General features: G+C 47.2%; 1 protein-coding gene across 2 annotated transcripts in view; it reads right to left on the minus strand.

Annotated features, from left to right (window-relative positions):
• Positions 1–160, minus strand: part of LOC105480631 (DDB1 and CUL4 associated factor 1) — a 110360-nt gene extending 110200 nt beyond the window's left edge. Inside the window, exon 1 of one of the 2 annotated variants that reach the window (XM_071091790.1) lies at positions 58–160. The gene's annotated coding sequence lies outside the window, so the exon portion shown is untranslated. The remainder of the gene's footprint in view (positions 1–57) is intronic. The other variant, XM_071091787.1, reaches the window with a different exon arrangement.
• Between the last annotated feature and the right edge of the window lie 22656 nt (positions 161–22816).

Genomic DNA, 22816 nt, shown 5'->3' on the forward strand with positions numbered 1-22816 from the left:
AGCCAAAATCACCAAGGAGGGGAGTTTCTAGGTATAGAGGGTGTCGTGGGCTCTTACCATGGGGAAGTTCTTCATCCCTTAGAGGTGGAGATGTCTCTCTATGAAAAGTCACATGATGTTCCTGAGGGGAGCCACCTCTGCCCTGCTCCTGCTTCACCAGGTCCAGGCTTCTCACAAGATAGCCTTTTGTGAAGTCACAAAGCTGGTTGCCTCCCCACAGGACCAGGGACCAGGACAACCAGGGACTAGTGGGCATGACTTTAGGGGAGAAAGGACTTCACAACAGCCTGTAGGCTCTGGAGAGGGGTGTGGAGTCTGGAGGGGCTCAGTGGACCAGCCTCAGGCTGTAGTGGGCAAGAAGGGTTATTGGAGACTCAGGATGGAATTAGTTTCTCATGTCTCAGTGATCGCCAAAAGATGAGAACAGCTGGGGCCTGTGCCTGTATTCCTTGACCATTGTCCTGTCCCTTGAGACCCTAGGGCTGGAGGAGGACTCTTGCCCCTTTTGAATATATATAAGGGTCCTGATCACTGATGTTCTAGGTCATCCATGGAAAAAGGAGGTTAAGGCCCCTGAGCCAGGGACCAGATCTTCTCTCCTCAGTGCCATCCCTCTGTGACCATCCACTTTCTTTTCTTTTCTTTTCTTTTTTTTTTTGAGATGGAGTTTCACTCTTGTCCCCCAGGCTGGAGTGCAGTGGCATGATCTTGGCTCACTGCGATGTGCACCTCCCGAGTTCAAGCGATTTTCATGCCTCAGCCTCCCGAGTAGCTGAGATTACAGGTGCCTGCCACCACACCTGGCTAATTTTTGTATTTTTAGTAGGGACGGGGTTTCATCATGTTGGCCAGGCTGGTGTCGAACTCCTGACCTCAAACGATCCACCTGCCTTGGCCTCCCAAAATGCTGGGATTATAGGCATGAGCCACTGCACCTGGCCTGACCATCCATTTTCTACCTGTTTCCTGGGCAAGCACATGCTACCAAATTCTGCTGCATTGAAAAGCAGCCCTGGTAGCCTTGGGGCACCCCTACCTGTTGGATTACGCAGAGGAAGAAGAGTGTCAAGAGAAGAAACTGGAGCACTCAGTGCCCACTCTCTCCAGAGGGTAGAGACTACCACCTCCTGAAGAGGCAACCCAGGGGAGAAAACAGAAAACAACCCAGGAGAAAAAGTGTCATTCTATAAAATGTGGAAACTCAGTTACTGCCTTGGAAGGTCACACCTCGTAAGTGGGGCATGGGGGCAGCCACTAAATGGAAACCTTGTCTTAAAAACAAGTGGCAAGGCGTGGGTGCCTTACGCCTGTAATCCCAGCACTTTGGGAGGCCGAGGTGGGCAAATCACCTGAGGTCAGGATTTCAAGACCAGCCTGGCCAACATGGTGAAACCCCATCTCTACTAAAAATACAAAAAATCAGCTGGGCGCTCCTGTAATCCCAGCTGCTCGGGAGGCTGAGGTAGGAGAATCGCTTGAATCCCAGAGACAGAGGTTGCGATGAGCCAAAATTACGCCGCTGCACTCCAGCCTGGGCGACAGAGAGAGACTCTGTTAAAAAAAAAAAAAAAAAAAAGAACTAAACTGTGTTTTAAGTTACGATTCCTGAGCCCTTGCCCTGTGCCTGGCCCTGCACCCTGTGTCTTCAGTGCTGAGGAGAATGCAGCACAGACCCTGCCCTCAAGGATCACAGTCTAAGGACTGAATGACCATGTGCAGCTCCCTCCCTTAAAATGAAGGCTGCTATTCCCAGAAGTCAGGGGCAGCCTGGAACTCAAGAGCCTTGTATCCCAGTCCAGGGCACTACATTTCACGAAGGCAAAAACAGACCAAATCCTGTGGACTTTTGGCGGTTAAGCTAAGACAGCGTCTCACTGCCTCTCAGGGTCTGCAGGTCTGGGTCTTGGTGTCATTATGTTGAGAGTGGCTCACCACCATGTGTCTCCTCCAGACCAAGGAGACCTCTTGGCCATTTTGTGTTCAAGCCTTGCCTCCACTGAGGGTTTCTGCCATCTGCTCTACAGAGCCAACAGGCATCCTGTGGGACAGGTCTGGTCTGACGTACAGGAGACTAGATGTGACTCTGGGCAAGTTTCCTCAGCCATCCCCCATAAGGAGGGCTTTACTAGATCTATGATCTTTCTTTCTTTTCTTTCTTTTCCTTCCTTCCTTCTTTCCTTCCTTCCTTCCTTCCTTCCTTCCTTCCTTCCTTCCTTCCTTCCTTCCTTCCTTCCTTTCTCTCTTTCTCTCTTTCTTTCTGAGACAGAGTCTTGCTCTGCTGCCCAGGCTGGAGTGCAATGGCACAATCTTGGCTCACTACCACCTCTCTACCTCCCCCGTTCAAGCGATTCTCCTGCCTCTGCCTCCCGAGTAGCTGGGATTACAGGCGCATGCCACCACGCCCAACTAATTTTTGCATTTTTAGTGGAGATAGGGTTTCGCCAATTGGCCAGGCTGGTCTTTAACTCCTGACCTCGTGATCCACCCACCTCAGCCTCCCAAAGTGCTAAGATTACAGGTGTGAACCACTGTGCCTGGCCTAGGTCCACGATTTTCAAATTATGTTAGTATTACGATTTTACCACAGAGTCCTTTTGGTCCCAGCGAAATCTCGTATACCTCTTTGTTAAGTAGAGAAAAGGAATGATGCAAGGGATTCTAGGACATGATGTAGCAGAGAAACTCCTAGCGTTACAAGGAATGCAGTTTAAAAATCATGCACCAGCCGGCCGGGCGCGGCGGCTCACACCTGTAATCCCAGTACTTTGGGAGTCCAAGGCGGGTGGATCACAAGGTCAGGAGTTCAAGACCAGCCTGGGCAATATGGTGAAACCCTGTCTCTACTAAAAATACAAAAAAAAAATAGCTGGGTGTGTTGGCGGGCACCTGTAATTCCAGCTACTCAGGAGGCTGAGGCAGGATAATTGCTTGAACCTGGGAGGCAGAGGTTGCAGTGAACAGAGATCGAGCCACTGTACTCCAGCCTGGGTGACAGAGCGAGATTCTGTCTCAAAAAAAAAAAAAAAAAAAAAAAAAAAATGCACCACATGGCTTCCAGCCCCTTTCAGGTGCTGTGAATCTGTGACTGCAAAGCCTGAGCTTTATGAAAGATGGGAACAGGACAAAGAATGCCACATGTAGTGGCCACCTCAAGAGTCCTGCTCTGAATATTTTTGCCACAACTATTTCTCGTTCCTGGTTCCAGTTCAGCTTATTTCCAGCCACCAGCGTGTCCCCAGCCCACCTCTCAGTGGGCCCTCTGCTCCTACCTTTGCTCCTCTCTTACAGGATCTGAAATCAGCATCTAGACCTTAGGGGCTCAAAGTCCACATGGGTTCTAAGTCAGGAGTACAACAGTCACCTCTCTGTACCTGAATCCAATAGGCAGGAGACAGGAGGCTTTCTCCAGGTAACATTCATCTTTGCCTAACTCTCTTCTGAGATCCTTGTAGCCTCTGGAATTGTCCTGGTCCTTTTTTGGATGCAAGGCATGTTTGATTTCATGGGCTGCCAACCTCATCTGCCAGAAGATGCTCAGACAGCCAGGGTGCAGTACAAAACCTGCCGTCTCCATTTTCTTTTCTCCTAAGATACAGATCAGAGGGAAGACAGGCAAGATGGGCTTCCCACCCCACAAGGCAGGCATGTCTGAATTCTATGAGCTTTTGTTTCAAAGAATTTATGAGAAGCATCATGGCCTTGGCCCATTCTAAGAGCAAGTCAGGAGAGCAGAGTTATGGTGCCATGAGCCCTGTTGCAGGGAAAGGGAGCTGCATTATAACTGAGAGCAAAGGCTGCTCTCTGCCTTGTGGCTAGTGAGGCAGGGCAAAGAAAAGCGAACATTCCTTAGGGCCAGGCATGGTGAACGAACAAGACTAAGCTGACAGGCTAGTACTAGGTTCTCAAGCCTGGCTGCAATTCAAATCACCTGCAGAGCCTTTCTGAACCTCTAGTGTCAAGACCCTATCCCAGTTCAATTAAGTCAGAATCTCTAGGGCACAGGCAACAATGTTTTCCAAAGCTCCCTAGATAATGAATACTCTGAATACTCCACTAAGGCGGAGAACCTCTGGTCTAGGAGGAAGACTGGCATTAAACAGGATGTGGGCGGGCCAGGTGTGGTGGCTCACGCCTGTAATCGAGGCACTTTGGGAGGCTGAGGCGGGCAGGTCACCTGAGGTCAGGAGTTCAAGACCAGCCTGGTGAACATGGTGAAACCCTGTCTCTACTAAAAATACAAAAATTAGCTGGGCATGGTGGCAGGTGCCTGTATTTTTAGTCTCCACTAAAAATACCAAAATTAGCCAGGCATGGTGGCAGTTGCCTGTAATCCCAGCTACTCGGGAGACTGAGGCAGGAGAATCGCTTGAACCTGGGAGGTGGAGGTGGCAGTGAGCCCAGATTGCGCCATTACACTCCAGACTGCGGGACAAGAACTAGACTTCATCTCAAAAAAAACCAAAAAACAAAAAACAAAAAAACTAGGATGTGGGCATGATGACCTTTACCCTGAGGTGGGGCCTAGAGGTCTAAAATGTTGGGGTCTAGTAAGCTGGACCTTTCTGCTCCTGGGATCCACAGGGCTCCCTCTTACCCACCCCTGCACATCCTCCACACACATCCCACACACACCGAGCACCTCTTGTGGGGAAAGCAAAACAGAAGGCTCAGGAACCCAGCTCCAGGGAGGGGAAGAAACATACGCTCTAGGTTAGAATCATGACCCTGGATTCTCTAGTTGTGTGGGCCTGGCAACCCTTTGAGCCTCAATTCCTCCTCTGTAAAATGGAGGTAGTAGGCCGGGCACAGTGGATCATGCCTGAAATCCCAACACTTTAGGAGGCTGAGGTGGGCGGATCACTTAAGGTCAGGAGCTCAAAACCAGCCTTTCCAACATGGTGAAACCCTGTCTCTACTAAAAATAAAAAATTAGTTGGGTGTGGTGGCATGTGCCTGTAATCCCAGCTATTTGGGACGCTGAGGCAGGAGAATTGCTTGAATCCGGGAGGCGGAGGTTGCAGTGAGCCAAGATCACATTACTGCACTCCAGCCTGGGCAACAGAGCAAGACTCTGTCTCAAAAAAAAAAAAAAAAAAAAAAAATGGAGGTAGTAATACCTGCTTCGAGGGTGGTTGCAAGGAGGGCAATGGGAAGCACTGGCTTACAGGAAGGGCTCCAGAGATGAAGCTGCTAGCAGCAGCAGCCACAACCCCAGCTCCCTCTGTCATCTTGGACAAAGCTCTAATGATCATCTACCCAGTCCCCTTGTTTTCACATGAAGATCTCAATGTCCAAAGGAGAGAGGTTTGCTCCAGACATGCAGCCAGCAAGAATCTTAATCTGCCGCCTCCCAGGCAGCTTCACATCACAGCAGTCTTTTTGTATTGAACTTTAGTTTTCCTCTCTCAGCAAAACTCTTAAAATTACTATAGGGGCTTCTTCTCTCTTTCTCTCTCTCTTTTTTTTTTAAACAGGGTTTTTACTCTGTCACCCAGGCTACAGTGCAGTGGCGCGATCATAGCTCGCTACAGTCTCAACCTACCAGGCTCAGTTAATCTCCAACCTTAGCCTCCCTAGTACCTAGCACTACAGGCACACGCCACCATGCCCAGCTAGTTTTTTTATATATTGTTTATTTTTTGTAGAGACAGGGTCCCACTGTGTTGCTCTAATTACAGGTGTGAGCCACCCTACCCAGCCTACTGGGGCTTCTAAAGCAGCAAGTAGGGATTTAAAAATACCTTTAGGCTATCTTATCTGAGATGCCTGACTGATCCTTGAAGTAGAAGCCAGTCTGACCACTTGGCTCCAGTCCCCTTTGATGTTCCTGATACAGAGAAGAAGGTACATTACCTCAGTGGCAAGGGTATGGCCATCCCAAGGCTGACGATTACATAAGAAGATGCCACTCTGCCTGGGCTGGGGTTAAGAAGTGGGTGGGGGCCGGGCGCGGTGGCTCACGCCTGTAATTCCAGCACTTTGGGAGGCTGAGGCAGGTGGATCACGAGGTCAGGAGATCGAGACCATCCTGGCTAACACGGTGAAACCCTGTCTCTACTAAAAATACAAAAAATTAGCCGGGCGTGGTGGCAGTCACCTGTAGTCCCAGCTACTCAGGAGGCTGAGGCAGGAGAATGGCATGAACCTGGGAGGCGGAGCTTGCAGTGAGCCGAGATCGCACCACTGCACTCAAGCCTGGGCCACAGAGCAACACTCCGTCTCAAAAAAAAAAAAAAAAAAGGAAGTGGGTGGGGTATGCAGGGAAGAGAGACGCTGGGTTTTCCATATAAGCCTTTTTTGAATTCTTTTACTTTTTTTTTTTTTTTGAGACGGAGTTTCGCTCTTGTTGCCCAGTCTGGGGTGCAGTGACGTGATCTTGGCTCACTGCAACCTCCGCCTCCTGGGTTGAAGTGATTCTCCTGCCTTAGCCTCCTGAGTAGTTGGGATTACAGCCAAGTGCCACCACACCCAGCTAATTTTGTATTTTTAGTAGAGATGGAGTTTGTCCATGTCGGTCAGGCTGGTCTCGAACTCCCGACCTCAGGTGATCCACCCGCCTTGGCCTTTGAAAGTGCTGAGACTGGCCGGGCGCGGTGGCTCAAGCCTGTAATCCCAGCACTTTGGGAGGCCGAGACGGGCGGATCACGAGGTCAGGAGATCGAGACCATCCTGGCTAACACGGTGAAACCCCGTCTCTACTAAAAAATACAAAAAACTAGCCGGGCGCGGTGGCGGGCGCCTGTAGTCCCAGCTACTCGGGAGGCTGAGGCAGGAGAATGGCGTGAACCCGGGAGGCGGAGCTTGCAGTGAGCCGAGATCCGGCCACTGCACTCCAGCCTGGGCGGCAGAGCGAGACTCCGTCTCAAAAAAAAAAAAAAAAAAAAAAAAGAAAGTGCTGAGATTATAGGCATGAGCCACCACACCCGACGTATTCTTTGACTTTTTTTTTTTTTTTTTTTTTTTTTGAGACGGAGTCTCGCTCTGCCGCCCAGGCTGGAGTGCAGTGGCGCGATCTCGGCTCACTGCAAGCTCCGCCTCCCGGGTTCCCGCCATTCTCCTGCCTCAGCCTCCTGAGTAGCTGGGACTACAGGCGCCCGCCACCGCGCCCGGCTAATTTTTTGTATTTTTAGTAGAGATGGGGTTTCACTGTGGTCTCGATCTCCTGACCTTGTGATCCGCCCGCCTCGGCCTCCCAAAGTGCTGGGATTACAGGCTTGAGCCACCGCGCCCGAGTATACGTGGTTTTTTTTTCTTTTTTGAAACAGAGTCTCACACTGTCACCCAAGGTGGAGTGCATGGCACAATCGCAGCTTACTGTAGCCTTAAACTCCATGTTCAAGTGATCCTCCCATCTCAGCCACCCAAGTAGCAGGGAATACAGATGCATGACACCATGCCCAGCTATTTTTGTATTTTTTGTGGAGACAAAGTTTCGCCGTGTTGCACAGGCTGGTCTCCAACTCCTGGGTTCAAGCAATCCGTTTGCCTCAGCCTCCCAAAGTGCTGGGATTACAGGCATGAGCCACTGCACCTGGCTGAGCATGTACCACTTTAATACAAACAAAATTACACTGAAAAGTAAAGCATAGGCCAGGTGCAGTGGCTCACACCTGTAATCCCAGCACTTTGGGAAGCCAAAGCAGGCAGATTGCCTGAGGTCAGGAGCTTGAGACCATCCTGGCCAACATGGCGAAACACCATCTCTACCAAAAATACAAAATTTAGCCAGATGTGGTGGCAGGCGCCTGTAATCCCAGCTACTTGGGAGGCTGAGGCATGAGAATCGCTTGAACCCAGAAAGCGGACTTTGCACTGAGCTGAGATCGCACCACTGCACTCCAGCCTGGGGGATAGAGCAAGACTCTGTCTCCAAAAAAAAGTAAGAAAGGAAAGAAAAGTAAAGCTATACATGTCACTATATGTTTTTCAAAGCCTATAGAATATACAACACCAAAAGTAAACTCTAATGTAGACTATGGATTTTGGTCGATAATGATATATCAGTATGGGTTCATTGATTGTAACAAATGTACCACTCTGACGTAGGATTTTGATAATGGAGGAGGACGTGCATGTGTGGGAGCGGGGGCATATGGGAACTCTGTACTTTCTGCTCAATTTTGCTGTTTTAAGATTACTCTAAAAAAGTAGTACAGTTGACTCTTGCATGGGGGTTAGTGGTGCTGACCCCCCACCACAGTAGAAAATCCATGCATAACTTTTTTTTTTTTTTTTTGAGACACTCTTACTCTGTCACCCAGGCTAGAGTACAGTGGCACAATCTCAGCTCACTGAAACTTCCGCCTCCGAGGCTCAAGCGATTCTCCTGCCTCAGCCTCTCAAGTAGCTGGGATTACTGGTGCCCACCACCACACCCGGCTAATTTTTGTAGTTTTAGTAGAGATGGGGTTTTACCATGTTGGCCAGGCTGGTCTCTAACTCCTGACCTCAGATGATCTGCCTGCCTCAGCCTCCCAAAGTGCTGGGATTACAGGCGTGAGCCACTGCGCCTGGCCCCATGTATAACTTTTGATTCCCCGAAAACTTAACTACTGATAGCTTACTTTTGACCAGAAGCCTTACTGATAGCATTAACAGTCAATTAACACATACTTTGTATGTTATATGTATTATATTCTGGTTTTGTTTTTTTTTTGGTTTTTTTTTTTTTGGAGATGGAATTTCCCTCTTGTTGCCCAGGTTGGAGTGCAATGGCACTATCTCTGCTCACTGCAACCTCCGCCTCCCAGGTTCAAGCAATTCTCCTGCCTCAGCCTCCCCAGTAGCTGGGATTACAGGCATGTGCCACCACACACCGCTAATTTTTGTATTTTTAGTAAAGACGGGGTTTCGCCATGTTGGCCAAGCTGGTCTCGAACTCCCAATCTCTGGTGATCCACCCGCCTTGGCCTCTCAAAGTCCTGGGATTACAGACATGAGCCACCGCATCCAGCCTATATACTGTATTGTTAGAATAAAGTAACTAGGAAAAACAAAATGCTGGCCGGGGTCAGGTGCGGTGGCTCAGGCCTGTAATCCCAGCACTTTGGGAGGCTGAGGTGGGTGGATCACCTGAGGTCGGGAATTTGAGACCAGACTGGCAAACATGGTGAAACTCCGTCTCTACTAAAAACACAAAAATTAGCTGGATATGTTGGCAGGTGCCTGTAATCCCAGCTACTCAGGAGGCTGAGGCAGGAGAATCGCTTCAACCCAGGAGGCAGAGGTTGCGGTGAGTGGAGATGGTGCCACTGCACTTCAGCCTGGGCAACAGAGCCAGAAAAAAAAAAAAAAGAAGGAAGATGAAGTGGCACCTCTGGGAGGCTGAGGCGGGAGGATCCCTTGAGGCCAGAAGTTTGAGACCAGCCTGGGCAACATAGCAAGACCCTGTCTCTACAAAAAGAAAAGAGAAAGAAAATGTTAAGAAAATCAAGCCAGGCATGGTGACCTTCTTATAGTCCTAGATACTCAGGAGGCTGAGGCAAGAGGATCCAAGCCCAGGAGTTTGAGGCTGTAGGGCAACATAGTGAAACTATGGCTCTAAAAAATGTAAAAGAAGAAAGAAAGGAAAGAAAGAAAGAAAATCATAGGAGAAAATACATTTATAGTACTCTATTGATCAATATCGTAAGTTTACATTATCTGTTTACAATGATATCTGACTGAAATGGGGGTAACCACAGCTGCAAACCTCAATCAAGGAATTCAACTTTTTCTTATAATGTCATGACTTTTCTCAGCTTCTTGGGAGCACTTCCAGCATCAATAGTGATACTTCACATGGGTCCCATGGCGTTATTTGAAGTTTACAGTATTGTACTTAACAGGATGAAAAATACAAGAGAACTGGGGGAGGTCACTTTTAGTGCTATACACAGTTTACTGGAGAGACGAATTGCTCATGTGATGATTAGCAACACATGATGTTTTAAGTTTTAGCTCACAATAGCAACAGGAAGTGGCTAGGAAATTATTACAGTAGTACAGTACATACTAGTTAATTCTATGCAGTTATGATTTATTTATTTACTTATCATTCCATTATTTGAGACTGGATCTTCTCTCCCTATCATCCAGGCTGGAGTACGGTAGTGCAACTATGGCTCACTGCAGCCTCGATCTTCTGGGCTTGCTCAATCCTCTTGCCTCAGCCTCCCTATTAGCTGGGACTATAGGCACACACCACCACGCTCTGCCAGCAGTGTGTGTGTGTGTGTGTGTGTGTGTGTGTAGATGGGGTCTGCCTACATTGCCCAGGCCAGTCTCAAATTCCTAGGCTCAAGTGATCCTCCTGCCTTAGACTCCCAAAGTGCTGGCATTACAGGCTTGAGACACTGCACCCAGCCAATTATGATTTAACACTGCATCTTTACATTTGTTCATATTTCTCTTGGCTGTAAATGGTGCTATATACAGTCTTTAAGTGTTTGCATATATAAGGTTTTGTTTTGTTTTGTTTTTTTGAGACGGAGTCTCGATTTATTGCCCAGGCTAGAGTGCAGTGGCACGATCTCAGATCACTGCAACCTCCACCTCCAAGGTTCAAGAGATTCTTGTGCCTCAGCCTCCCAAGTAGCTGGAATTACAGATGTGTACCACCACGCCTGGCTAATTTTTGTATTTTTAGTAGAGACTGGGTTTCATCATGTTGGCCAGGTTGGTCTCGAACTCCTGACCTCAGGTGATCCACCCACCTTGGCCTACCAAAGTGCTGGGATTACAGGCGTGAGTCACATGTGTGGCCTTGTATGTGTAAGTTTTGATAAATTTTAACTTTTTATTTTATTTTATTTTTTATTTTTTTGAGATAGAGTCTTGCTTGGCTCACTGCAAGCTCCACCTCCTGGGTTCCAGTGATTCTCCTGCCTCAGCCTCCCGAGTAGCTTGGGTTACAGGTGTGCACTACCATGCCTGGCTAAAAATTTTAAGTTTTTATAACAGATTTGTGAATATGTTATGGTGGTAAATGAAAAAATGAACTCATATCTACATATATTTTATGCATTCATGATATAACTGTTTCTTAAATTTTAAAAATATTTCTAACCTGTAAGGTTTATCTGCAAGTTTTTTAAATTGTTGCACCAAAATTTTTTCCAATGTATTTATTGAAAAACATTTTTGTATAAGTGAACCTGTACAATTCTTTTTTTTTTTTTTTTTTTTTTTTTTGAGATGGAGTCTCCCTCTGTCGCCCAGGCTGGAGTGCAGTGGTGCGATCTCGGCTCACTGCAAGCTCCACCTCCCGGGTTCACGCCATTCTCCTGCCTCAGCCTCCCGAGTAGCTGGGACTACAGGTGCCCGCTACCTCTCCCGGCTAGTTTTTTTTTGTATTTTTTTAGTAGAGACGGGGTTTCACTGTGTTAGCCAGGATGGTCTCGATCTCCTGACCTCGTGATCCGCCCGTCTCGGCCTCCCAAAGTGCTGGGATTACAGGCTTGAGCCACCGCGCCCGGCCTTTTTTTTTTTTTTTTTTTTTTTTTAATTGAGATGGAATTTCACTTTTGTTGCCCAGGCTGGAGTGCAATGATGAGATCTCCGCTCACTGCAACCTCCTCTGCCTCCTGTGTTCAAGTGATTCTCCTGCCTCAGCTTCCCGAGTAGATGGGACTACAAGCATGTGCCACCATGCCCGGTTCATTTTGTATTTTTAGTAGAGATGAGCTTTCACCATGTTGGCCAGGCTGGTCTCAAACTCCTGACCTAGGTGATCCACCTGCCTCGGCCTCCCAACGTGCTGGGATTACAGGCATGAGCCACCACACCTGGCACAATTATTATTATTATTTTTTATTTTGTAGAGGCCAGGCATGGTTGTTCTTGCCTGTAATCCCAGCATGCTGGGAGGCCAAGATGGGTGCATGGCTTGAGTCCAGGAGTTCGAGACCAGCCTGGGCAACATAGCAACATTAGCCGGTGTGATGGCACATGCCTCTAGTCCCAGCTACTAGGGGGACTGAAGCAGGAGGATTGCTTGAGCCTGGGAGGTGGAGGTTACAGTGAGCCAAGATTGCACCATTGCACTCTCGCTTGGGTGACAGAGCCAGACCCTGTCTCAAAAAAAATTTTTTTTTTGGTAGACACAGGGTGTCACTGTGTTGTCCAGGCTGGTCTCAAACTCCCGGCCTCAAACCATCTTCCCACCTTGGCCTCCCAAAGTACTGGGATTACAGGCATGAGCCACCATGTCCAACCAACCCTCACAGTTCAAATCTATGTTGTGTTGTTCAAAGGTCATCTGTATATTTATAAATAAATACTCACACATGCAAACCCTTTCCCATGGGGTTTGCAAGGATTACATGAGCTAAGGGATGTGAAGGGCTTAACCTAGGCCAGATGAGTGTTCAATATGAGTTGGCTTTTTCTTTTATTGCCGTCTCTGTCCCATGGTTCCCTCTCAGCTGTCATTCATGGGAGGGAGATGGTGGGAACAGGTCCCTCTTGCCCTTTATCTCAGTATGCTGAAGCATCAGAGGCTTTGTCACTGGCTCAGGCACATGGCTTAACTGGTGATGCTACAAGCCAGGCCTCTGATGACAGTTACTAATCCCTGTTGGGGACAGAATTCTGCACTCAGCCCAGACTCCTGAGAGGAAGTAAGCACCTACTTTGTGCCAGGTCCTATGTTCAGCCTTCAAATTATTCTCTCGACAGTCTGACAAGGTAGGGTAGGCATTATGTTCTATTTTAAACAGATGAGTAAGATGAGCCCCAGGGAAGTTAAATTACACATTCAAGGCTACTCAGCTACAAGAACAGTCCAGGCAAAGTTTCTGCTCTCCTCTATCAGGAAGGAGGCACAGAAGTGAACATTCCACCAGCACCCCAGGGACACTCCCCAACCGCACACCCTCAGCAGCCTAATGAAAAGGCCACCAGGGAGGACTGCCTCTTCTTCCCAGGGGGGCAGGAGTAGATTGGTGGTTCCAGCAGGTCTGTTGGGACACTTGCCCTGGGGGAAGAATAAGAAAGCATTGGCCGGGTGCGGTGGCTCACACCTGTAATCCCAGCACTTTGTGAGGCCGAGGCAGGTGGATCACCTGAGGTCAGGAGTTGAAGACCAGCCTGGCCATCATGGTGAAACCCCGTCTCTGCTAAAAATACAAAAATTAGCCGGGCGTGGTGGTGCATGCCTGTAATCCCAGCTACTCAGGAGGCTGAGGCAGGAGAATCGCTTGAACCCAGGAGGCAGAGGTTACAGTGAGGTGAAATCGCATCACTGCACTCCAGCCTAAGCGACAGAGCAAGATTCCGTCTCAAAAAAAAAAAAAAAAAAAAAGGGCCGGGTGCGGTGGCTCAAGCCTGTAATCCCAGCACTTTGGGAGGCCGAGACGGGAGGATCACGAGGTCAGGAGATCGAGACCATCCTGGCTAACACGATGAAACCCCGTCTCTACTAAAAAATACAAAAAAATAGCCGGGCGAGGTGGCAGACGCCTATAGTCCCAGCTACTCGGGAGGCTGAGGCAGGAGAATGGCGTAAACCCGGGAGGTGGAGCTTGCAGTGAGCTGAGATTCGGCCACTGCACTCCAGCCTGGGCGACAGAGCGAGATTCCGTCAAAAAAAAAAAAAAAAAAAAGAAAGAAAGAAAGAGAAAGAAAGAAAGAAAGAAAGAAAGAAAGAAAGGAAGGAAGGAAGGAAGGAAGGAAGGAAGGAAGGAAGGAAGGAAGGAAGGAAGGAAGGAAGGAAGGAAGGAAGGAAGGAAGGAAGGAAGGAAGGAAGGAAGGGAAAGGAAGAAAGAAAGAAAGAAAGAAAGAAAGAAAGAAAGAAAGAAAGAAAGAAAGAAAGAAAGAAAGAAAGAAAGAAAGAAAGAAAGAAAGAAAGAAAGAAAGAAAGAAAGAAAAGAAAAGAAAAGAAAAGAAAAGAAAAGAAAAGAAAAGAAAAGAAAAGAAAAGAAAAGAAAAGAAAAGAAAAGAAAAGAAAAGAAAAGAAAAGAAAAGAAAAGAAAAGAAAAGAAAAGAAAAGAAGAAAGAAAGAATCTCAACGCTCTCCTTAGGGGCTGGGGCTGGGGCTGGGGCTGGGGCTGGGGCTGCTGGAGCTGAAGGCCTGATTCTCCACAGACTCCAACAGGTTTTCTCTTCCATTCCCCTGATCTCTCCTCCATCTAGCCACATGCAGTTTTCTTTCTCTCTCTCTCTCTTTTTAGCTTTTCTTGCTTGGTTCCATTATTATTATTATTATTATTGTTTTGTTTTTTAGGTGGAGTTTTGCTCTGTCACCCAGGCTGGAGCACAGTGGTATGATCTCGGCTCACTGCAACCTCTGCCTCCAGGGTTCAAGCAATTCTCCTGCCTCAGCCTCCTGAGTAGCTCGAACTACAGGCGCGTGCCTCCCAGGTTCAAGTTATTCTCCTGCCTTAGCCTCCTGAGTAGCTGGGGTTACAGGCATGAGCCATCACGCCCAGTTAATTTTTGTATTTTTAGTAGAGACTGGGTTTCACCATATTGGTCAGGTTGGTCTTGAACTCCTGACCTCAGGTAATCCACCCACCTCGGCCTCCCAAATTGCTGGGATTACAGGTGTGAGCCACCGTGCCCAGCCTCTTTTTATAATTATTTGATTTAGGGCCAGGCCCAGTGGCTCACGCCTGTAATCCCAGCACCTTGGGAGGCTGAGGCAGGTGGAGCTCCTGAGATCAGGAGTTCAAGACCAGCCTGGCAACATGGTGAAACCCCATCTCTAGTAAAAATTTAAAAAAATGGCCGGGCATGGTGGCTTATGCCTGTAATCCCAGCACTTTGGGAGGCTGAGGCGGGCGGATCATGAGGTCAGGAAATTGAGACCATACTGGCTAACGAGTGAAACCCCGGCTCTACTAAAAATAGAAAAAATTAGCTGGGCGTGGTGGCGGGCACCTGTAGTCCCAGCTACTCGGGAGGCTGAGGCAGGAGAATGGCATGAACCCAGGAGGCGTCGCGTCCAGTGAGCTGAGATTGTGCCACTGCACTCCAGCCTGGGCGACAGAGCGAGACTCAGTCTCTAAATAAATAAATAAAACAAAACTAAAACAATTAGCCTGGCATGGTGGCAGGCACCTATAATCCCAGCTACTTGGGAGGCTGAGGCAGGAGAATCACTTGAACCTGGAGGCGGAGGTTGAAGTGAGCCAAGATCGCACCATTGCACTCCAGCCTGGGTGACAAGAGTGAGACTTCATCTCAAAAAAAAAAAAATTTTTTTTTAAATTATTTGATTAAATTAAATTAATTTATTTGGAGGCAGGATCTCTCTCATCCAGACTGGAGTGTAGTGGTGTGATCTTGGCTCACTGCAGCCTCCACCTGCCAGCCTCAAGTAATCCTCCTACCACAGCCTCCCAAGCAGCTGGGATTACAGACATGTGCCACCATGCCTGGCTAATTTTGGTCTTCTTTGTAGAAACAGAATTTTGCTATGTTGCCCAAGCTGGTCTCAAACTGCTGGGCTCGAGCAATCTGTTCCCCTTGGCTTCCCAAAGTGCTAGGATTATAGGTGTGAGCCACCACACCTTGTCCAGTCCTCTCACTTTCAATGTAGGCCACCACCATCTCCCCAAAGGGGCCATTATAGGGCTTCACGATCCCCAGACTTCTACTCTTAGTGCCTTTATGGTCCCTTTAAATTGCAATTTTCTTAAACTTCCTTGTGGCTTACAAGTTCCTGTGTGGCCCTGGCCCTATCTCCAGCCTTGCCTCTTTGCACCTTACTCCTGGAGTTCCCATCCCTTGGCCTTTGCCTATGCTGTTCCCCTTGCTCAGAATCCTCTCCTGCATCTTTCACCCAACCCCAATTTCTGGCCCTGGCCTGTCCTGCCTGCTCCCTTCTGTCCTTTACCTCAGCATAGGTTGGGAGCCTGCCTGGCTACTCTTGCCTCAATAAGGACCATTGTAAGGGTATCCAGAATGCTTGAAGCTCCTTTAAGCAAAACAAGGAGACGATTGTAAGGATTGTAAAGAACTGATTGTATGGGGGTGTTCTTTAGACTCCACAGGCAACAACGCTTGTCCTTCCCTCCCTCCCTCCTCTGGTACTCTCAGCCCAGGGCTTTCTGCCTGATTGTTTCACAGCTCTCTGCATCTTTGAAACTTGATTCCAAATCCTGGGATACAGAATCGAATTGGCCCACCTGTAATGAAGTAATCTCCCTGGGCCACTCAGCTACTGGTAGGGAACTAAGACTCGCTAGACACACAGGGTCTGCAAGCCTCAATCCTGAGTGGGTAAGCAGTTTTACAGAGGGCAAAATGGGCTAAAAAGACCCCAAAGGTGTCTCCCATAGCTCCTTCAGGGAGTATTTACCTTGTGCTCCCCTATTGCAGTGGTGTAACTATCACTGCCTGCTGCTGTTCTATCTTCCCCAGTGGATATACACGCTTAGGACAGAAGCCAAGTGGTATAAATCCATCTCCAGGGCCAAAATGAAATTTACCCAGTAAGTATTTGTGGGATGAAGTGCAAAGAAAGCACAGAAAAAAAGCTGGCCTTCAAGTTCTTGGAGCCATCACAAAACAGGTGACATTTGGGCTGGGCATTAGAGGGAGTAGATTTACTAGTCGGGACCAGTCACACATTACTGTGCATCCAACCCATTGGGTGACTTTATGGGATTAGGATGAGGCCTGGAAATGGGTGAGGAGTGGCCAAAGGAGGGATTTGACTCCTAAATGTCTGAGGCAAATATTTCCTTTTCTGAACACCCCTGCTGATAGTTCTGTTCTCACAGGAGTTAAGGCTGTATTATAATTATGTTTGTTGGCCAGGCACAGTGGCTCATGCCTGTAATCCCATCACCTTGGGAGGCTGAGGCAGGTGGATCATTTAAGCTCAGGAGTTCAAGACCAGCCTGGCCAACATGGTGAAACTCTGACTCTACTAAAAATACAAAAATTAGGCAGGCATGGTGGTAAGTGCCTGTAATCCCAGCTACTCAGGAGGCTGAGGCAGGAGGATCGCTTGAACCCAGGAGGCAGAGGTTGTAGTGAGCCGAGATTGTGCCACTGCACTCCAGCCTGGGCAATAGAGTGAGACTCCATCTCAAAAAAAAAAAAATATATATGTTTGTGTACCTGTTTCTCCCAGGGGCCTTAGGGACTGTGAGGTTTTCATCTCTGTATAACAAGTCCCCTGGGTCTGGTGGATGAAACTGAATCCCCAGATGGCAAATGTGTGGGCAGTAGCAACCCTAATATCCTCTTCAGTACATGCTCACAGAAGCCAATCCTCATCCAGACTTTGGGGCTTTTGGGGCTACTGCAATAGACTGACCTGGTCCCATCTGGAGCAATCAGATACAATTCCAGTAAGAATGGGATGCTATAATCTAGATAACTGCAAAAGTGCAGCTGAGTCTGGGGAACCCAGCTTACTTATGTATTGCTTTTTTTTTTTTTTTTTTTTTTGAGACAGGGTCTTGCTTTGTTGCCCAGAGTGCGGTGGCATGATCAAAGCTCACTTCAGCCTCAAACTCCTGGGCTCAAGCAATCCTCCCATCTCAGCTCCCCCAAGTAGCTGGGACTACAGGTGTACACCACCATGCCCAGCTATTATTTTTATTTTTAGTAGGGATGGGGTCTCACTATGTTGCCCAGGCTGGTCTTGAACTTCTGGGCTCAGGGGATCCTCCTGCTTCAGCCTCCCAGAGTGCTGGGATTATAGGCGTAAGCCACCATATGTGGCCCATTTAGCACTTTAAAAAGTGTTTATAGGCATTTCCCCATTTCTCACCACTGCAAGCATGTTATTCCCATTTTACAGATGAAGAACCTAGCTCAGGGTGGTTAAGTAATTTGACCAAGGTCACACAGCATGTGAAAGAAGCTAGTCCCTCCCTCCTATCCCTAAGGAAGATCCTTTCATTGCTTTGAGGGAGTTATGGTCCCTCCTAAACATCCTAAGTTCTCTCCAGACTTCAGAGCCTTATCAGTGGGAATCATTGCTCTTTCCTTCCTCAGAGAAACAGAAATTGTGTGCCTACTATGCAGAAGGCACTGTCCCTTCTCCCTTACAAACACCTGCTCTCAGAAAAACACCAGCATCAGCATAGTGAGACCTTGTCTCTACAAAAAAAATAAAAATAAAATTAGCCGGATGTGATGCTGCACACTTGTAGTTCCAGGTACACAGGAGGTTGAGGAGAGAGGATCACTTGAACCCAAGAGGTCAAGCCTGCAGTGAACTATGATCATGCCACTATAATCCGGCCTGGATAATGAAGACCCTGTCTCTGGAAGAAAGAAAGGAAGAAAGGAAGGAAGGAAAGAAGGAAGGAAGGAAGGAAGGAAGGAAGGAAGGAAGGAAGGAAGGAAGGAAGGAAGGAAGGAAGAGAGAGAGAGAGAAAGCACCAGCATAACAGTCATTTACCCCTGAAATAAGTAAAGGAAATGCACCTGCTTTCTCACTGTGTAACATATGCTTTATTTGAATTCACGGATCTGGGTTCAATTTATGGTTCCACCAGTTACTGGCTGTAAGATCTCACGTAACTCAACCACTCTGAGCTTCAGTTTCTTTTTCTTTAAAACTGTGGTAAAATTCATATAACATAAAGTCATTTTAAATGAGGAATTAAGTGGCATTCAGTACATTCACAGTGTTATGCAACCACCACCTTATCTAGTTTATTTCTTTTTTGAGACAGAGCTTGCCCTGTTGCCCAGGTTGGAATGCAGTGGTGCAATCTCGGCTCACTGTAACCTCCACCTCCTAGGTTCAAGCGATTCTCCTGCCTCAGCTTCCCAAGTAGCTGAAATTACAGGCATGCCCCACCAGGCCCTGTAATTTTTTGTATCTTTAGTAGAGACAGGGTTTTGCCATATTGACCAGGCTGGTCTTGAACTCCTGACCTCGTGATCTGCCTGCCTCCACCTCCCAAAGTGCTGGGATTTACGGGCGTGAGCCACTGTGCCCGGCTTTTTTTTTTTTTTTTTTGACAAGGAGTCTCACACTGTCCTCCAGGCTGGAGTGCAGTGGCATGATCTCAGCTCACTGCAACCTCCGCCTCCCAGGTTCAAATAATTATCCTGTCTCAGCCTCCTGAGTAGCTGGGAGAACAGGTGCACGCCACCATGCCTGACTTTTTTGTAATTTTAGTATTTGCCGTATTGGTCAGGCTGGTCTTGAACTCCTGACCTCAGGCGATCCACCCACCTCGGCCCCCCCAAAGTACTGGGATTACAGGCCTGAGCCACTGTGTCCAGCCTCTATCTAGTTTCAAAACATTTTCATCACCCCAAAATAAAATCCTGTACACATTTTTTCTTTTTTGTTTTACATTTTTAAAATTTAATTTAAATTTTAATTTTTTTTGAAATAGGGTCTGGCTCTGTCACCCAGAGTGGAGTGCAGTGGTAAGATTATGGCTCACTGCTGCCTCAAACTCCTAGGTTCAAGTGACTTTCCCACCTCAGCCCCAAAGTAGCTGAGAGCACAGGCACGTGCCACCACATATGGCTAATTTTTTAATTTTTTTTTTTTTTTTTTTTTTTTTTTGAGATGGAGTCTCGCTCTGCCGCCCAGGCTGGAGTGTAGTGGCGCAATCTCGGCTCACTGCAAGCTTCGCCTCCCGGGTTCACGCCAGTCTCCTGCCTCAGCCTTCCAAGTAGCTGGCACTACAGGTGCCTGCCACCACGCCTGGCTAATTTTTTGTATTTTTAGTAGAGACGGGGTTTCACCATGTTAACCAGGATGGTCTCGATCGCCTGAAGTCGTCGTGATCCGCCCACCTCGGCCTCCCGAAGTGTTGGGATTACAGGCATGAGCCACCGTGCCCGGCCAATTTTTAAATTTTTTGTAGAGATAGGCTAGGCTGGTCTTAAACGCTTGGGCTCAAGTTTTCTTCCCACCTCGGCATGAGCCACTGCATCCAGCACTTTTCACTTTTCGGATAATAGCTATGATTTCCCGAACTTTAAATTTTGATAAAATCCAATTTATCTATTTTTATAATGCTTTTTTCTTTTTTTATTTATTTGAGATGGAGTTTTGCTCTTCTTGCCCAGGCTGGAGTACAATGGCGCCATCTCAGCTCACTGCAACCTGTTTCTCAGGTTCAAGCGATTCTCCTGCCTCAGCCTCCCGAGTAGCTGGGATTACAGGCATGTGCTACCACGCCTGGCTAATTTTGTATTTTTAGTGCAGATGGGGTTTCTCCATGTTGGTCAGGCTGTTCTCAAACTCCCAACCTCAGGTGATCTGCCCACCTCGGCCTCCCAGAGTGCTGGGATTACAGGCGTGAGCCACTGCGCCCGGCCTTTATAATGCTATTTTATTTTATTTTATTTTATTTTATTTATTTATTTTTATTTTTATTTTTATTTTTATTTTCGAGACGAAGTCTCGCTCCGTCGCCCAGGCCGGAGTACAGTGGCCGGATCTCAGCTCACTGCAAGCTCCGCCTCCCGGGTTTACGCCGTTCTCTTGTCTCAGCCTCCGGAGTAGCTGGGGCTACAGGCGCCCGCCACCTCGCCCGGCTAGTTTTTTGTATTTTTTAGTAGAGACGGGGTTTCACCGTGTTAGCCAGGATGGTCTCGATCTGCTGACCTCGTGATCCGCCTGGCTCGGCCTCCCAAAGTGCTGGGATTACAGGCTTGAGCCACCGTGCCCGGCCAATGCTTTTTTATTGTGACAAAATATCCATAACAAAATTTATCACTTTAGCTTTTTAAAAAAATTTTTTTTTTTTTTTTTTTTCAGATGGAGTCTCTGTTGCCCAGGCTGGAGTGCAATAGCGAGATCTTAGCTCACTGCAACCTCCGTCTCCCAGGTTCAAGCAATTCTCCTGCCTCAGCCTCCTGAGTAGCTGGGACTACAGGCGCCCACCACCATGCCTGGCTAATTTTGTATTTTAGTAGAGATGGGGTTTACCACGTTGGTAGGGCTGTACTCAAACTCCTGACCTCAGGTAATCCACCTGTCTCGACCTCTCAAAATGCTGAGATTACAGGCGTGAGCCACTGAACCCGACCCACTTTAGCTATTTTTATTCATTTATTTATTTTTCTCAAGAGGGAGTCTTGCTCTGTCCCCCAGGCTGGGGTGCAATGGTGCGATCTCGGCTCACTGCAACCTCTGCCTCCTGGGTTCATGCCATTCTCCTGCCTCAGCCTCCTGAGTAACTGGGACTACAGGTACGTGCCACCACCCCCGGCTAATTTTTTGTATTTTTATTAGAGTTGGGGTTTCACCATGTTGGCCAGGCTGGTCTCGAACTCCTGACCTCGTGGTCCGCCCACCTTGGCCTCCCAGAGTGCTGGGATTACAGGTGTGAGCCACCGTGTTCAGCCCATTTTACCTATTTTTAAGTGTACAGTTTAGTGGCATTACATTCACATTGTTGTGCAATCATCACCACCATCGATCTCCAGAACTTTTTCATCTTCTCAGACAAACTCTGTACCTATTAAACAATAATTGCCCATTCCCCACTCCCTATGGTCTCTGGCAACCACCATTCTACTTTCTGTCTCTATAAAATTGACTATTCTAGGTACTTCATATAAGTCGAATATATAATATTTGTCCTTTTTATAACTTAATTAACTTAGCATAATTTCTTCAAAGTTCACCCATATTACAGCATGTGTCAGATTTTCCTTTCCTTTAAAGGTGAATAATATTCCATCAATTTATACCCCACATTTTGTTTATTCATTTATCTGTCTGTGGACACTTGGGTTGCTTCTGCTTTTTAGCTATGGTGAATTATGCTGCTATGAACATGAATGTACAAGTATCTGTTCAAGGCCTGCTTTTGTTTCTTTTGGATATATTTCCAGAAGTGGAATTACAGTGATGCTATGTTTAGTTTTTTGAGAAATGGCCATACTGTTTACACAGTTGCTGTAGTTTTTACATCTCTACCAGCAAGACACAAAGGTTCCAGTTTCTCCACATTCTCACTGAGAATTGTTATTTTCTGTTTTTTAAAAAATAACGTCCTATATTTTAAAACATCCATCCTAATAAATGTGAAGCAATATCTTTCTGTAGTTTTAATTTGTGTTCCCTATTTAGTGATGTTTGACATCCTTCCCCAAGTTTATTGGCCATTATATAGCTCCTCTTTGGAGAAACGTCCAAATTCTTGGCCCACTTTTGAATCAGGTGTTTGTTGTTGTTTAATTGTAGAAGTTCTTTCTGTCTTTACTTATTTATTTCTAGAAGCGGAGTCTCACTCTGTTGTCCAGGCTGAAGTGCAGTGGCACAATCATAGCTTACTGCAGCCTCAAACTCCTGGGCTGAAGTTATTCGATCTTCCAACCTCAGCCTCCCAAGTAGCTGAGACTACAGGTGTGCACCATCATGCCCAGCAGTTTTGTTTGTTTGTTTGTTTGTTTGTTTTTTTACTTTTTGAGAGCTGGGATCTCACTATGTTGCTAAGGGTATGTTACTTATGGGGTCAAGCTATCCTCCTACTTCAGCTTCCTGAGTACCTGGGATTACAGCTGTGAGCCACCATGCCTGGCTCCTGCAGAAGTTCTTTATATATTCCAGACACCAATCTCTTATCAGACATATAACTTGCAAATATTTTCTCCCATTCCATAGGTTGCTTTTTCACTCTGTTAATAGTGTCCTTTGATGCACACGAGTTTTTAATGTTGATGAAGTCCAATTTATTTATTTTACTTTGTTGCTTGTATTTTTGTTGTCATTTCCAAGAACTCATTGCCAAATCTAATGTCCTGAAGTTTTCCCCTCTATATTTTCTTCCAAGAGTTTTACAGTCTTCACTCTTACATTTAGGTTTTTTATGCATTTTATTTATTTTTATTATTTTTTTTTTGAGATGGAGTCTCGCTCTGTCGCCCAGGCTGGAGTGCAGTGGCGCAATCT

The sequence above is a fragment of the Macaca nemestrina genome, chromosome 2 (genome assembly GCF_043159975.1).
Source record: "Macaca nemestrina isolate mMacNem1 chromosome 2, mMacNem.hap1, whole genome shotgun sequence".
In the NCBI taxonomy this organism is placed as follows: Eukaryota; Metazoa; Chordata; class Mammalia; order Primates; family Cercopithecidae; genus Macaca; species Macaca nemestrina.